This window comes from Triticum aestivum, chromosome 3A (assembly GCF_018294505.1).
Source record: "Triticum aestivum cultivar Chinese Spring chromosome 3A, IWGSC CS RefSeq v2.1, whole genome shotgun sequence".
NCBI classification, from domain to species: Eukaryota; Viridiplantae; Streptophyta; class Magnoliopsida; order Poales; family Poaceae; genus Triticum; species Triticum aestivum.
The window spans coordinates 304,690,479-304,705,329 of record NC_057800.1 but is presented as its reverse complement, the minus strand read 5'-3'; the positions used below and the strand labels follow the sequence as shown (position 1 = coordinate 304,705,329).

Below are 14,851 nucleotides of genomic sequence, written 5' to 3'. Positions count from 1 at the left end.
ACATCAATAACATGTATATCACATATACCTTTATTCACCTTGTCATCCTTCTTATCCGCCAAATACTTGGGGCAGTTCCGCTTCCAGTGACCAGTCTGCTTGCAGTAGAAGCACTCAGTTTCAGGCTTAGGTCCAGGTTTGGGTTTCTTCTCTTGAGTAGCAACTTGCTTGCTGTTCTTTTTGAAGTTCCCCTTCTTCTTCCCTTTGCCCTTTTTCTTGAAACTAGTGGTCTTGTTGACCATCAACACTTGATGATCCTTCTTGATTTCTACCTCCGCAGCTTTCAGCATTGCGAAGAGCTCATGAATAGTCTTATTCATCCCTTGCATATTATAGTTCATCACGAAGCTCTTGTAGCTTGGTGGCAGTGATTGGAGAATTCTGTCAATGCCGCAATCATCTGGAAGATTAACTCCCAATTGAATCAAGTGATTATTATACCCAGACATTTTGAGTATATGCTCATTGACAGAACTGTTCTCCTCCATCTTGCAGCTATAGAACTTATTGGAGACTTCATATCTCTCAATCCGGGCATTTGCTTGAAATATTAACTTCAACTCCTGGAACATCTCATATGCTCCATGACGTTCAAAACATCATTGAAGTCCCGATTCTAAGCCGTAAAGCATGGCACACTGAACTATCGAGTAGTCATCAGCTTTGCTTTGCCAGACGTTTATAACATCTGGTGTTGCTTCAGCAGCAGGCCTGGCACCCAGCGGTGCTTCCAGGACGTAATTCTTCTGTGCAGCAATGAGGATAATCCTCAAGTTACGGACCCAGTCCGTGTAATTGCTACCATCATCTTTCAACTTTGCTTTCTCAAGGAACGCATTAAAATTCAACGGAACAACAGCACGGGCCATCTATCTACAATCAAACATAAACAAGCAAGATACTATCAGGTACTAAGTTCATGATAAATTTAGGTTCAATTAATCATATTACTAAAGAACTCCCACTTAGATAGACATCCCTCTATTCCTCTAAGTGATTACGTGATCCAAATCAACTAAACCATGTCCGATCATCATGTGAGATGGAGTAGTTTCATTGGTGAACATCGCTACGTTGATCATATCTACTATATGATTCACGCTCGACCTTTCGGTCTCCATGTTCCGAGGCCATATCTGTATATGCTTGGCTCATCAAGTATAACCTGAGTATTCTACGTGTGCAACTGTTTTGTACCCGTTGTATTTGAACGTAGAGCCTATCACACCCGATCATCACGTGGTGTCTCAGCACGAAGAACTTTCGCAACGGTGCATACTCAGGGAGAACACTTCTTGATAATTAGTGAGAGATCATCTTAAAATGCTACCGTCAATCAAAGCAAGATAAGATGCATAAAAGATAAACATCACATGCAATCAATATAAGTGATATGATATGGTCATCATCATCTTGTGCTTGTGATCTCCATCTTCGAACCACCATCGTGATCACCATCGTCACCGGCGCGACACCTTGATCATCATCGTAGCATCGTTGTCGTCTCGCCAATCTTATACTTCCACGACTATCGCTACCGCTTAGTGATAAAGTAAAGCATTACAGCGCAATTGCATTGCATACAATAAAGCGACAACCATATGGCTCCTGCCAGTTGCCGATAACTTGGTTACAAAACATGATCATCTCATACAATAAAATTTTAGCATCATGTCTTGACCATATCACATCACAACATGCCCTGCAAAAACAAGTTAGACGTCCTCTACTATGTTGTTGCAAGTTTTACGTGGCTGCTACGGGCTTAAGCAAGAACCAATTTTACCTACGCATCAAAACCACAGTGATAGTTTGTCAAGTAGGTGATGTTTTAACCTTCACAAGGACCGGGCGTAGCCACACTCGGTTCAACTAAAGTTGGAGAAACTATCACCCGCTAGCCACCTTTGTGCAAAGCACGTCGGGAGAACCGGTCTCGCGTAAGCGTACGCGTAATGTCGGTCCGGGCCGCTTCGTCCAACAATACCGCCGAACCAGAGTGTGACATGCTGGTAAGCAGTATGACTTATATCGCCCACAACTCACTTGTGTTCTACTTGTGCATATAACATCAACACATAAAACCTAGGCTCGGATGCCACTGTTGGGGAACGTAGTAATTTCAAAAAAATTCCTACGCACACACAAGATCATGGTGATGCATAGCAACGAGAGGGGAGAGTGTGATCTACATACCCTTGTAGAACGAAAGCGGAAGCGTTAGCACAACGCGGTTGATGTGGTCGTACGTCTTCACGGCCTGACCGATCAAGCACCGAAACTACGTCACCTCCGAGTTTTAGCACACGTTTAGCTCGATGACGATCCCCGGACTCCGATCCAGCAAAGTGTCGGGGAAGAGTTCCGTCAGCACGACGACGTGGTGACGATCTTGATGTACTACCGTCGCAGGGCTTCGCCTAAGCACCGTACAATATTATCGAGGATTATGGTGGAAGGTGGCACCGCACACGGCTAAGAATATGATCACGTGGATCAACTTGTGTCTATGGGGTGCCCCTGCCCCCGTATATAAAGGAGTAAGGGGAGGAGGCCGGCCGGCCCTATAGGCGCGCCAAGGAGGAGTCCTCCTCCTAGTAGGAGTAGGACTCCTACTAGGAGGGGGAAGGAAGTGGGGAGGGAGAAGGAAAGGGAGGCGCCGCCCCCCCTCTCCTAGTCCAATTCGGAACAGGGGGGAGGAGGCGCGCGACCCACCCTTGCTGCCCCTCTCTCTCTCCACTAAGGCCCATATGGCCCATTACTTCTCCCGATAGGGTTCCGGTAACCCTTCGGCTCTCCGGTTTTCTCCGAAATCACCCGGAACACTTCCGGTGTCCGAATATAGCCATCCAATATATCAATCTTTATGTCTTGACCATTTCGAGACTCCTCGTTATGTCCGTGATCACATCCGGGACTCTGAACTAACTTCGGTACATCAAAACTCATAAACTCATAATATAACTGTCATCGAAACCTTAAGCGTGCGGACCCTACGGGTTCGAGAACAATGTAGACATGACCGAGACACGTCTCCGGTCAATAACCAATAGCGGAACCTGGATGCTCATATTGGCTCCTACATATTCTACGAAGATCTTTATCGGTCAAACTGCATAACAACATACGTTGTTCCCTTTGTCATCGGTATGTTACTTGCCCGAGATTCGATCGTCGGTATCTCAATACCTAGTTCAATCTCGTTACCGGCAAGTCTCTTTACTCGTTTCGTAATACATCATCTCGCAACTAACTCATTAGTTGCAATGCTTTCAAGGCTTATGTGATGTGCATTACCGAGAGGGCCCAGAGATACCTCTTCGACAATCGGAGTGACAAATCCTAATCTCGAAATACGCCAACCCAATATGTACCTTTGGAGACACCTGTAGAGCTTTATAATCACCCAGTTACGTTGTGACGTTTGGTAGCACACAAAGTGTTCCTCCGGCAAACGGGAGTTGCATAATCTCATAGTCATAGGAACATGTACAAGTCATGAAGAAAGCAATAGCAACACACTAAACGATCAAGTGCTAAGCTAATGGAATGGGTCATGTCAATCACATCATTCTCCTAATAATGTGATCCCGTTAATCAAATGACAACACATGTCTATGGTTAGGAAACATAACCATCTTTGATTAACGAGCTAGTCAAGTAGAGACATACTAGTGACGTTTAGTTTGTCTATGTATTCATACACGTATTATGTTTTCGGATAATACAATTCTAGCATGAATAATAAACATTTATCATGATATAAGGAAATAAAATAATAACATTATTATTGTCTCTAGGGCATATTTTCTTCAGTGCTTTGTGATGGGTTCAATCTCGCGGTGTCCTCACCCAGTGACAGAAGGAATAGCGAGGCACGTATTTGTATTATTGCCATTAAGTATAAACATATGGGGTTTATTTCATATTGATTGGATCTATCCATCTACATCATGTCATATTGCTTAAGGCGTTACTCCTTTCTTGTTAACTTAATACACTAGATGCATGCTGGATAGCAGTCAATATGTGGAGTAATAGTAGTAGATGCGGGCAGGAGTCGGTCTACTTGTCACGGACATGATGCCTATATTCATGATCATTTCCTTAGATATCGTTATAACATTGCGCTTTTTTATCAATTGCTCAACAATAATTTGTTTACCCACTGTATGCGTTCTTTCAATAGAGAAGGCTCTAGTGAAAACTATGGCCCCGGGTCTATTTTTATCATATTATTTTTAGATCTATAAAACCAAAAATAAAAAATACCTTGTTGCAATTTATTTACCTTTACTTTATTTTGCATTTTTATTTATCTTTTATACCTATATCTATCAGATCTCATCCTTGCAAGTAACCGTGAAGGGATTGACAACCCCTTTATCGCGTTCGGTGCAAGTATTCGTTTGTTTGTGCAGGTGCTATCTTTGGAGACTTGTGTGTTCCTCCTACTGGATTGATATTGGTTCTTAACCGAGGGAAATACGTATGTCTACTTCGGTGCATCACCCGTTCCTCTTCAAGGGAAAAGCCAACACGAGCTCAAGAAGTAGCATGAAAAATTTCTGGCACCGTTGTCGGGGTGGTTCTACATCAAGGCTACCAAGAACATATCATAAACTCTCATCTCTTGCATTACATTATATTCCATTTGCCTCTCGTTTTCCTTTTCACCACTTCTAAAATGTTTTCAAAAAATAAATAAAAATATTTGCCTTTTTATTCACCTTCTTCACGTTCGTCTTTTGTTTGCTTGTGTGCTAGATTGCTTGCTTTGTCTAGATGTCTCAAGAAAATACTAAGTTGTGTGATTTTCCAACACTAATAATAATGATTTTATTAGTACTCCGATTGCTCCCGCGACAAGTCTGGAATCTTATGAAGTTAATGCCGCTTTATTGAATCTTGTTATAAAAAACAATTTTCTGGTAGTCCTAAAAAAGATGCTGCATCCCATCTAAATATTTCTATTGAATTGTGTGATATGCGAAATAAGAAAGATGTGGATGATGATATTGTCAAATTGAAGCTATTTTCGTTCTCACTACGAGATCGTGCTAAAACTTGGTTTTTGTCGTCGCCTAAAAATAGTATCGATTCATAGAATAAGTGTAAGGATGATTTTATTTCCAAGTATTTCCCTCCCACTAAGATCATCTCGCTTAGGAACGATATAATGAATTTTAAGCAATTTGATCATGAATATGTTGCACAATCTTAGGAGAGGATGAAATTGATGATAAGAAATTGCCCTACTCATGGTTTAAGTTTATGATAATACATTTTTTTATGATGAATTGAATTTTGCATCTAGAAGTCTTCCAGATTCTGGCGCGGGTGGTACTTATATGAAAATAATATTAGGAGAAGCTACTAAACTCCTAGATAATATTATGGAAAATTACTCTCAATGGCACACCGAAAGAGCTTCCCTAGTAAAAAGGTGCATGCTATTGAAGAAATTAATACTTTAGTGGAAAGATGGATGAACTTATGAAATTGATTGCTAGCAAGAGTGCTCCTATTGATACTAATGATATGCCTTTGTCCACTTTGATTGATAACAATAATGAATCTATTGATGTGAATTTTGTTGGTAGGAAGAATTTTGGTAATAATGCGTACAGAGGCAATTTTAATCGTAGGCCGTTTCCTAGTAATTTCTCTAATAATTATGGTAAATTACTACAACAATTCTTATGAAAATGATAATAATATACCCTCTAATCATGAGAGTAATATTAAAGGTTTTATAAACTCCTAAAAGATTTTCAATGCTATGGCAGAAGAAAAATTGCTTAAGATTGATGATTTGACTGTTCGATGATGGTTGACCAAGTCTTTTTTTCGCCGCTGCCCGTTGAATCCTCGTTGGGAATTCATCTATCTCGTTTTAACCGCGTGGTGAAACCTGGACAGATATGACGTGTGGGCTCGGGCTGGATCGAATTGACTGGGTGCCAGTTATTTCGGTGCGCGCGGGGCGGCCTCTCCTGCCGCGCCGCGTGCGAGCGCACGCGTCATGGGCGCAGCGGGCACAACCACAAACCCTACCCCCCAATCCACAGCCGCCACTCCCTCCCTCCTCCTCCCTCGTCTGCCGCCGCCACTCCCTCCCTGCTCGTCGCCCCTGTCTCCGCCCTAGGAGCTTCGCCGCCTCCCGCGCGCTCGTCCTCTCATCTCCCATGGAGGGGAGGGGTGGGGATGTAGGGGAAGGAGGAAGCCGGCGAGGAAGGCAAGCAACAGCGGGGAAGGAGCTGGGTGAGCGATCCTAGCGGGTAGGAAGGGGCAGGGTGATGCCTCGCGCACATGCCGGCGGCCGGCAGGTCGAATTGTCGCGCCACCGCGTCGTCGCCTCCTCTGCGCCATGAGGCGCCACCTCTGCCTCCACCCTCCACCGGGCAAGGAGCTCGAGATGAACAGGCGGTGGGAAGGTGAGAGGAAGCAGGAGCTATCTCTCCTTCAATGGCTGCCTTGTGCATCTGGAGTATAAGGAGGACAACACGTGCCTGTTGGAGGCGACTCGAGCAACGCAGGCCAGCGGCGAACTAGGTGCTCCACTGTTTCTCCCTCACTTCCTTCCTCACTCATATTTTACTTTGCTAATATCTGGATTTTTGAACTTGACGTGTGCAGATCTGACATAGAAGACCACGTTCGTCAGATTAGAAAGTGATCTTCTTCCAATGGCTTTAATGGTAATTAATAACCTCCTTTTGTGCTTCACCTCGTTCTTATATATGATGTACAGAGAATGCAGTTGTGTCAAGTTTGCTGACATCCTCGTGCTGCAACTGGTTTGGTATATTTGGTTAACCGTAACCAGCAAAGAGGAGTCGTCACATACGCGCCTTCTATTATTTATGTGGTTGTATGAAGTGTTCCTTCAACTAATCAAGCAACCTGACATTAGTACTTTGTTTAATTAATATCACTCTCATCAGAGAGTATGATATCATTTAGCTAGCCTCTTTTCTTTGCGGGATAGTGTAAAGGTGGAAGGTAACTCAAATCTGACGAGCATGGGAGTAGTGGCCACAGCTGGGCACCATGGGTTGGCCAAGGTGCTTCATGGTGAGGAACAGGCACGCCATCTTCTAACAATCAAATTATGAGAGAATCATCTATACTTGAACTAGAAAGGTCGATTCTGTGTCTTGTTTTTGTTTAGGAATATTAGCAAGTTGAGTAACCTTATTCTTTCTAAAATAGGGATATTCCTGAATGTTGTTTACTACTTCTATTATGTTGCTTATTTTTGTGGTTCCATTTGAACAGGATGTGCACTCTTGTCTCCGTCGTTATACCTATTTTGGAATCCATGGCAGCATGCTGTGCTTTGTCGGCACATTCGTGCATGTGTGAGGTCGCAGATGAAGAAGCACCGAATGATCATTATATTCTCCTCTGCTCTGATCTTCTATTGACATATGTAAGATGTACCTTATTTCCTGGTATTTCCTGAGATTCTGGACTGATTGTTTGACAGTGATTATTATGTAAAAGTGTTTTCAGTTGCTGTTTAGTATGGATGCCTCCATGGTTGCATAGGCAACCAACACATCGGCGGTTTCAAGGCTGGTCCTGGGCGGCGCCTCGTCAGCGTCGTGGATGGTTGGGCAGCGCCTTGGCATTCCAGAGGGGCGAAGTGGGCCGGCCAGCATGCGTGGGGCGCAAAGGTCACGAGCAGGAGGGAGATGCGCTGGAGGTGATGGAGGAGGAAGTCGGAGGTGGCATCAGCGTCCATGGCGACGCCACCCCGGGAACCCTCCTGCACACCTCGGCATGGTTCGTCTGTGCCACATGGTGGCCAAGATGCTGGTACCTCCTCTCTCTGGCTTCTCTCTTATTTGCTCCTTTTTCTCGGGGATGAGGGCGTCGGTGCATCATCAGGAGTGGATCAAGAGCGGACCGTAGCAGCAGGAGCAAGGATCTGGTGGTGGTTCATGGTTTGTCTTTACCTCCTCTCTCTTTCTATACTTGATTCTTTTTGTCCATCAAGAACCATGAAATTGTAAGTTGATATTCTTCTTAATATTTTTGCAGATATTGGACTGCATTACTAAATGTTCTAGGGTTGGAGAGAACTTAGGTGAGTGCTCAAGTTCTATGTGGATAACAATAACAAAAAATAAATAGAAATCCAAATCTCTAAAAAACTGACGGAATCATGTATATATATTTTTCTAGAATGTACTCTTTCTGATTCCTATTGTGAGATGTTCGTTTGTATGCTATTTTCTTCCTTTTGTAATTTCTTTTCTTTCTTTGGTGCTGCTTGAAGTGATATTTTGATATTCATTTTTTTCTGAAATTACAAGTCAGTCGCTTTTATTTTTGAGTATACATATTAACTGATGCACAACTGAATGCCATTTTATCTTGTGTGGCATAATGATGGTAGAGATTTGAAGCCAACCCAGAACTATTAGTGATTCTGACAAGTGGTGCTCTAATATTCAGTTGTTTTCTGAAATTAAATTTAGTTAGTTTTGTGTTTGAGTACAAAAATAGTACAAAAAAGTGGTGTTCTAATATATTTTTGTGTTAGGAAATTAGAAGTTATTTCTTTTTAGTTGAAGCCCATCCAAGTAGCATTTTATTGTGTCTGTAGGTCTACCCAGTAATGTGAGTCAGTGTATCGATTTGCCAATTCTTGATCAGTATATAAAAATTCTTGAGCTGACGTGATGCCTGCAATGCTTTTTTTGTCTCCGCTATTTTCTTCCTTTAGTGTACTAACTGTTTTTATTCCCAGTTTCTGGTTTCTGTGTGCATAGTAGGTTCAGAATCAATTTCTAAAAACACAAACTTTGCCATGTTTTCTCGCCATCATCCACCTCCTGGTCCTTGTTCGTAACCCCTCTCTGCCAATTTGAGAGACTGTTCTGTACTTCCAGAGAAATACAACTTATTTATTAGGTTTCTCAGTTTCTCGAATATGCAGTATAGCTGCTAATGCTTCTTCGTTTTGTTGTATCATTTCTGCATATGTAATTTTAATTGACAGAGAGGGTGGAGAGGAGAAACGGCTGCGCCGGACGGTGCTCGTCATGATGTTCCTGTGAGTACCCTCCCCCCACCTTAGTTGTTGTTCTCCTTGTTTACCCCATAACGGCGGCTTCGCGCGGATCTGCGCCTCCATCCATCGCAGGGAGAGGAGGGCTAGAGCAGTCACCGTAGAGCAGGGAGGCGGCTGGAGTTGTCCGTTATTGAGGAAAGAATGGCAGCTCGGGGAGACTTGAGGCAGCGGTGGCGGGGAGTGTGTGTGTGTTCAGAACAGATGTGTTTTCAGAACTTATTACTTTTGATACACTGCCCCTTTATGTTGAGCAGATGCGGATCATATTTAGGGAGATTAAGATGCTCAAGACCAAGGTCCGCTCCACATGAAATTTTATTTCTCTAATGAGATTTCTTGAACTTACTTGTACAAAGATGAGCACAACAATTCCCTTCACCAGTGTCTTTTTGTGCCAATGTTTTGCAGGAATGCAGACTGAAGGCTGCCAATGATACCCTTCAAGAAAGGGTACTATACTCTAACCCAGATTCATTTTAAAGAAACAACACTATTTGAGATGTTACGTTTTGATTTTAGGATAGCAAAACAGTTTAAGCATTTAGGCTTGACCAAAGCATGGTAGAAAGGGAATCATTCATAGGAGTGGTAGACAATCTTATTGCCAGTCTTTTATATTCTATAGCCATGGACGTGCCAGTAAAAGGTAGTTTTGCATATGATTCAGGGATGCAAGCGGGTCAGGCCATCTACCCACCATAGCAACATTTTTAAAGTAGGCCAACATTATTCTTAATGTCTAAACATGTTTCCAAACATTCTATATACTCCCTCCGTCTGGAAATACTTGTCGGAGAAATGGATAAAAATGGGTGTATCTAGAACTAAAATGCGTCTAGGTACACTCATTTCTCCGACAAGTATTTTTGGACGGAGAGAGTATTATTTGAAGGTATGCCCATGATGAGGTTTCTTCATTCTATCTTCTGTAGCAATAGTTTCCCTCTTTTGTTCTTCCAAAAACAAGCAACTGTGTTTGGGCATAATCTGTACACAGTCAAATCACACCTTAATTTTGCGTGTCTCAGATTTGAGTCTAACCTGCAACATCTATTGGAACTGGCTCTCTGTCCATGGAATCTCATCCATCATCCATACATAACGAATTGGTATGGTATATTCATACCATAACATAAGAACAATAAGAACTCGGATTCTTATCGATACTGGAACTCAGAGCATAGGAGGGAAAGTCGATTTATGGAAGGAATCAAATACGCAGTATTTACAGAAAAAAGTCTTCGTTTATTGGGAAAGAATCAATATACTTTTAATGTCGAATCGGGATTCACCAAGACAGAAATAAAGCATTGGGTCGAACTCTTCTTTGGTGTTAAGGTGGTAGCTGTGAATAGCCATCGACTACCTGGAAAAGTGAGTCTAATTGTATTGTTTTTTCTAATTTCATCTGTTTGACTACTTTACATTACCCTCATCAAGGACATGTACAATAATGTTGTGACAAGTGTTCGAACAAGTGATGTCGACACCGATGACTTCCCGATTAAGATAGGACTGCATCAGGGGTCAGCTTTGAGCCCTTATCTTTTTGCATTGGTGATGGATGAGGTCACAAGGGGTATACAAGGAGATATCCCATGGTGTATGCTCTTTGCGGATGATGTGGTGCTAGTTGACGATAGTCGGACGGGGGTAAATAGGAAGTTAGAGTTATGGAGACAAACCTTGGAATCGAAAGGGTTTAGGCTTAGTAGAACTAAAACCGAGTACATGATGTGTGGTTTCAGTACTACTAGCTGTGAGGAGGAGGAGGTTAGCCTTGATGGCCAGGTGGTACCTCGGAAGGACACCTTTCGGTATTTGGGGTCAATGTTGCAGGAGGATGGGGGTATTGATGAAGATGTGAACCATCGAATCAAAGCCGGATGGATGAAGTGGCGCCAAGCTTCTGGCATTCTCTGTGACAAGAGAGTGCCACAAAAGCTAAAAGGCAAGTTCTACAGGACGGCGGTTCGACCCGCAATGTTGTATGGCGCGGAGTGTTGGCCGACTAAAAGGCGACATGTTCAACAGTTAGGTGTGGCGGAGATGCGTATGTTGAGATGGATGTGTGGCCACACGAGGAAGGATCGAGTCCGGAATGATGATATACGAGATAGAGTTGGGGTAGCACCAATTGAGGAGAAGCTTGTCCAACATCGTTTGAGATGGTTTGGGCATATTCAGCGCAGGCCTCCAGAAGCTCCAGTGCATAGCGGACGGCTAAAGCGTGCGGAGAATGTCAAGAGAGGGCGGGGTCGACCGATTTTGACATGGGAGGAGTCCGTTAAGAGAGACCTGAAGGATTGGAGTATCGACAAAGAGCTAGCTATGGACAGGGGTGCGTGGAAGCTTGCTATCCATGTGCCAGAGCCATGAGTTGGTTGCGAGATCTTATGGGTTTCACCTCTAGCCTACCCCAACTTGTTTGGGACTAAAGGCTTTGTTGTTGTTGTTGTTGATCTGTTTGACTACTTTGATGCTTTGGAGTTTATCCCATGAGTGCATCTGCAACAATTTGGTATCTGGTTTTTATTCCATTTCCTTACAATTCACAGTAAGCCTTCTTGAATAAATCACGGTGTGACCTAATATTATGGTCGCTGGTCAATTATAGCGGCACAATTCAAGGATGAGACGCGAACTTGGTTTCAAGCTTGACAAGCTTGTGATGCTCATGCATAGCAGATGTTCGTATTGTAATCAAGTTATGCTATGCGTCCAGTCAGTATCCACTCCTAAGTTATCAAATTATGCTAGGTGTTTACAATTGTTGATTATTACGGTCTTTAGTTGTCACTTATTGAACTTGGAGTCTTTCTGAAATTTGCTTACAGCTGCGGCTATTAATTTTTTAATGCAATCTTATAATGTTATGTACTCTTAATTTTCCAGAATGCTTTTAAAGATGTGAGAGTGCAACTTAATATAATTTGAAGTTAACTGTACATGACTATTTTTTTGCAGCCCTAACAGATAAATGGAAGCATCTATTGGGTGGTACTCTCACTACTTAGCAAAGAGAATGAAGGGTCAACATTTACGGTCATGCTGCCCATGCTTTGGAAAAAAGGCAAAAATGTTTTACGGCTCAAGCATGGGAAGTATAGACCAAAGAATGTGGTTTACAGTTTCCCTATTTTGTTGGATCAACTAATGTGTTGCTTTGTTGCTTCATGTGAGTGATGTATGTAATCAAGAACCAGGAAAGCATACTAGTATATTGCAATCCCAAAACTTAGAAAAATGCCCAAACCTACATATTTGTAATTAACATTTAGCGCTACATGTTGCCATTGGGTCATTCTATCATGTGATGTTCTTATACAAATATGTTGTTTTCTCAATCTTAGATCTCTCAACGTAATAACCATATTTTCAACTAAAAATGCTTTCTTAACTGGTCTATACATGTTATACAAATATGTTTTTTTTTCAAACTCAAATTTCTCATCATGATCAACATATTTTCAATATAGCATGTTTTGATACTTGGCCTTACTATAATATGTCCTTGCAAAATGAAACTATTTTCATCGACAACATGTTTTTAGGGGGTCTCTACGCCATTTGGCGCAACGGGTCAACTAGTTTCTATTAATGAAAGTAGGGAGAGAACCGCTAGGATGCGTGCTAAGAGAGAATGGTTCAAAAAACTATGTTCTTCTATTTTTCGCGATAATTATGATGAAGATCTTAAAGTGATTGATGTGACTCCTATTGAATCTTTCTTTGCTAATATAAAACTTGATAAAAGTGGGATTGGTGAGGTAAAAACTTTAACTAGTGATGAGCCCACTTTTTTGGATTTCAAGAACTTTAATTATGATAATTGTTCTTTTATTAATTATATTTCTTTGTTGCAATCCATGCTTAATTAACCTCATGCTTATAATCAAAATAAAGATTTTACTAAACATATCGTTGACTCTATGATGAAATCTTTTGAATAAAAACTTGAGTTGGAAGTTTTAATCCCTAGAAAGCTTTATGATGAGTGGGAACCTACTTTTAAGATTAAGATTAAAGATTATGAGAGCAATGCTTTGTGTGATTTAGGTGCTAGCGTTTCCCCTATTCCAAAAAATTTATGTCATGTGCTAAGTTTCCATAAACTTGATGATTGTTCGTTAAATTTGCACCTAGCGGATTCCACTATTAAGAAAACTATGGGAAGAACTAATGATGTTCTTATTGTTGCAAATAGGAATTATGTGCCTGTAGATTTTCTTGTGCTTGATATAGATTGAAATCCTACATGCCCTATTATTCTTGGTAGACTTTTCTTTAGAACGATTGGTGCAATTATTGATATGAAAGAAGGAAACATTAGATTTCAGCTTCCATTAAGGAAGGGCATGGAACACTTTCCGAGAAAGAAAATTAAGTTACCATATGAGTCTATTATGAGGGTTACTTATGGATTGAATATCAAAAATGACAATACCTATATCTATGCACTATGCCTAGCTAGGGGCATAAAACAATAACGCTTGTTGGGAGGCAACCCAATTTATTTTTTATGTGTTTGCTTCTGTTTTTCAATAAATATGCAATTATACTTCTGTTATGATTCTGTTTTAGTGTTTTAGTTAGTGTTTGTGCCAAGTAAGACCTTTGGGATGATTTGCGTGATAGTTGATTTGATTCTGTGAAAAAACAGAAACTTTTGTGCTTAGCTCTGGAATTTTGTAAATGCATAAAAATGTTTTCTTGATCTGAATGTTTTACACAAGATTGATATACAAATTGCCTACGTTGTCCTAATTTTCCAGAATTTTTGAAGTTGCAGAAGTTTGGCTAAAGTCCAGCTTACTACAAACTATTCTATTTTTGACACATTTTGTATTCATTGTGTTGTTTACTTATTTTGATGAATCTATGGATAGTATCGGGGGGTATGTGATAGCCCACAAGTATAGGGGATCAATTGTAGCCTTTCTCGATAGGTAAGAGTGTCGAACCCAATGAGGAGCTAAAGGTAGAACAAATACTCCCTCAAGTTCAATCGACCACCAATACAGCTCTACGCACACTTAACGTTCTCTTTACCTTGAACAAGTATGAAACTAGAAGTTCTTTGTAGGTCTAACGGGATAGGTTTGCAAGATAATAAAGAGCACGTAAATAAAAGATAGGGGCTATTTAAATAAAGGCACAATTAAGTTATTTTTAGTAGAGATCTTTTTATCACAAGAAAGTTATTTGTCCCTAGGTCGGTAATCATTATTGCAATTTTATATGAGCGAGAGGCATGAGCTAATATACTTTCTATACTTGGATCATATGCACTTATGATTGGAACTCTAGCAAGCATCCGCAACTACCAAAGATCATTAAGGTAAAACCCAACCATTACATTAAGTATCAAGTCCTCTTTACTCCCTATGCAACAACCCACTTACTCGGGCTTGTCTTTCTGTCACTCACGCAACCCACTATAAGAGAATCATGAACACATTGCAACACCCACTACTGCAGGATGCTGCTAATGCGACACTACGATCAGAGACCCTTCGAGAAACTGTGTGCGATGCAATAATCGCAAACGGTGCTGTATGAAAACCGTCAGAAATGATGCAAAATATTTGCCATGAATGATACATCAAACACGGTTCAGATTATAGTAGCGTGTGAGATGAGGGGCATACGGTTGATCTGTATGAACTATTTGCGATGAGACAGAACAACAGAAACGGGCAGCCAGATCAAGGTGTGTGCGATATACGACGTACAGTTATGTCCGATGAACCGTGTGCGATGAGT

General features: G+C 41.4%; 1 long non-coding RNA gene across 4 annotated transcripts; it reads left to right on the top strand.

The window, feature by feature from the left end:
* Positions 1–5,981: 5,981 nt before the first annotated feature.
* Positions 5,982–12,432, top strand: LOC123061216 (uncharacterized). Of its 4 annotated transcripts, none has more exons than XR_006428781.1 (10): positions 5,982–6,555; positions 6,640–6,701; positions 6,948–7,077; positions 7,282–7,435; positions 7,510–7,824; positions 7,897–7,952; positions 8,050–8,095; positions 9,014–9,381; positions 9,494–9,535; positions 12,053–12,432. It is a non-coding gene; the product is annotated as an uncharacterized lncRNA (long non-coding RNA). The 4 variants fall into 4 exon arrangements; XR_006428779.1 differs by lacking the exon at positions 6,948–7,077 and having other exon boundaries at positions 5,990–6,555; positions 9,014–9,067; positions 9,158–9,381; XR_006428780.1 differs by lacking the exon at positions 6,948–7,077 and having other exon boundaries at positions 5,983–6,555; positions 7,519–7,824.
* The last annotated feature ends 2,419 nt before the right edge of the window (positions 12,433–14,851 follow it).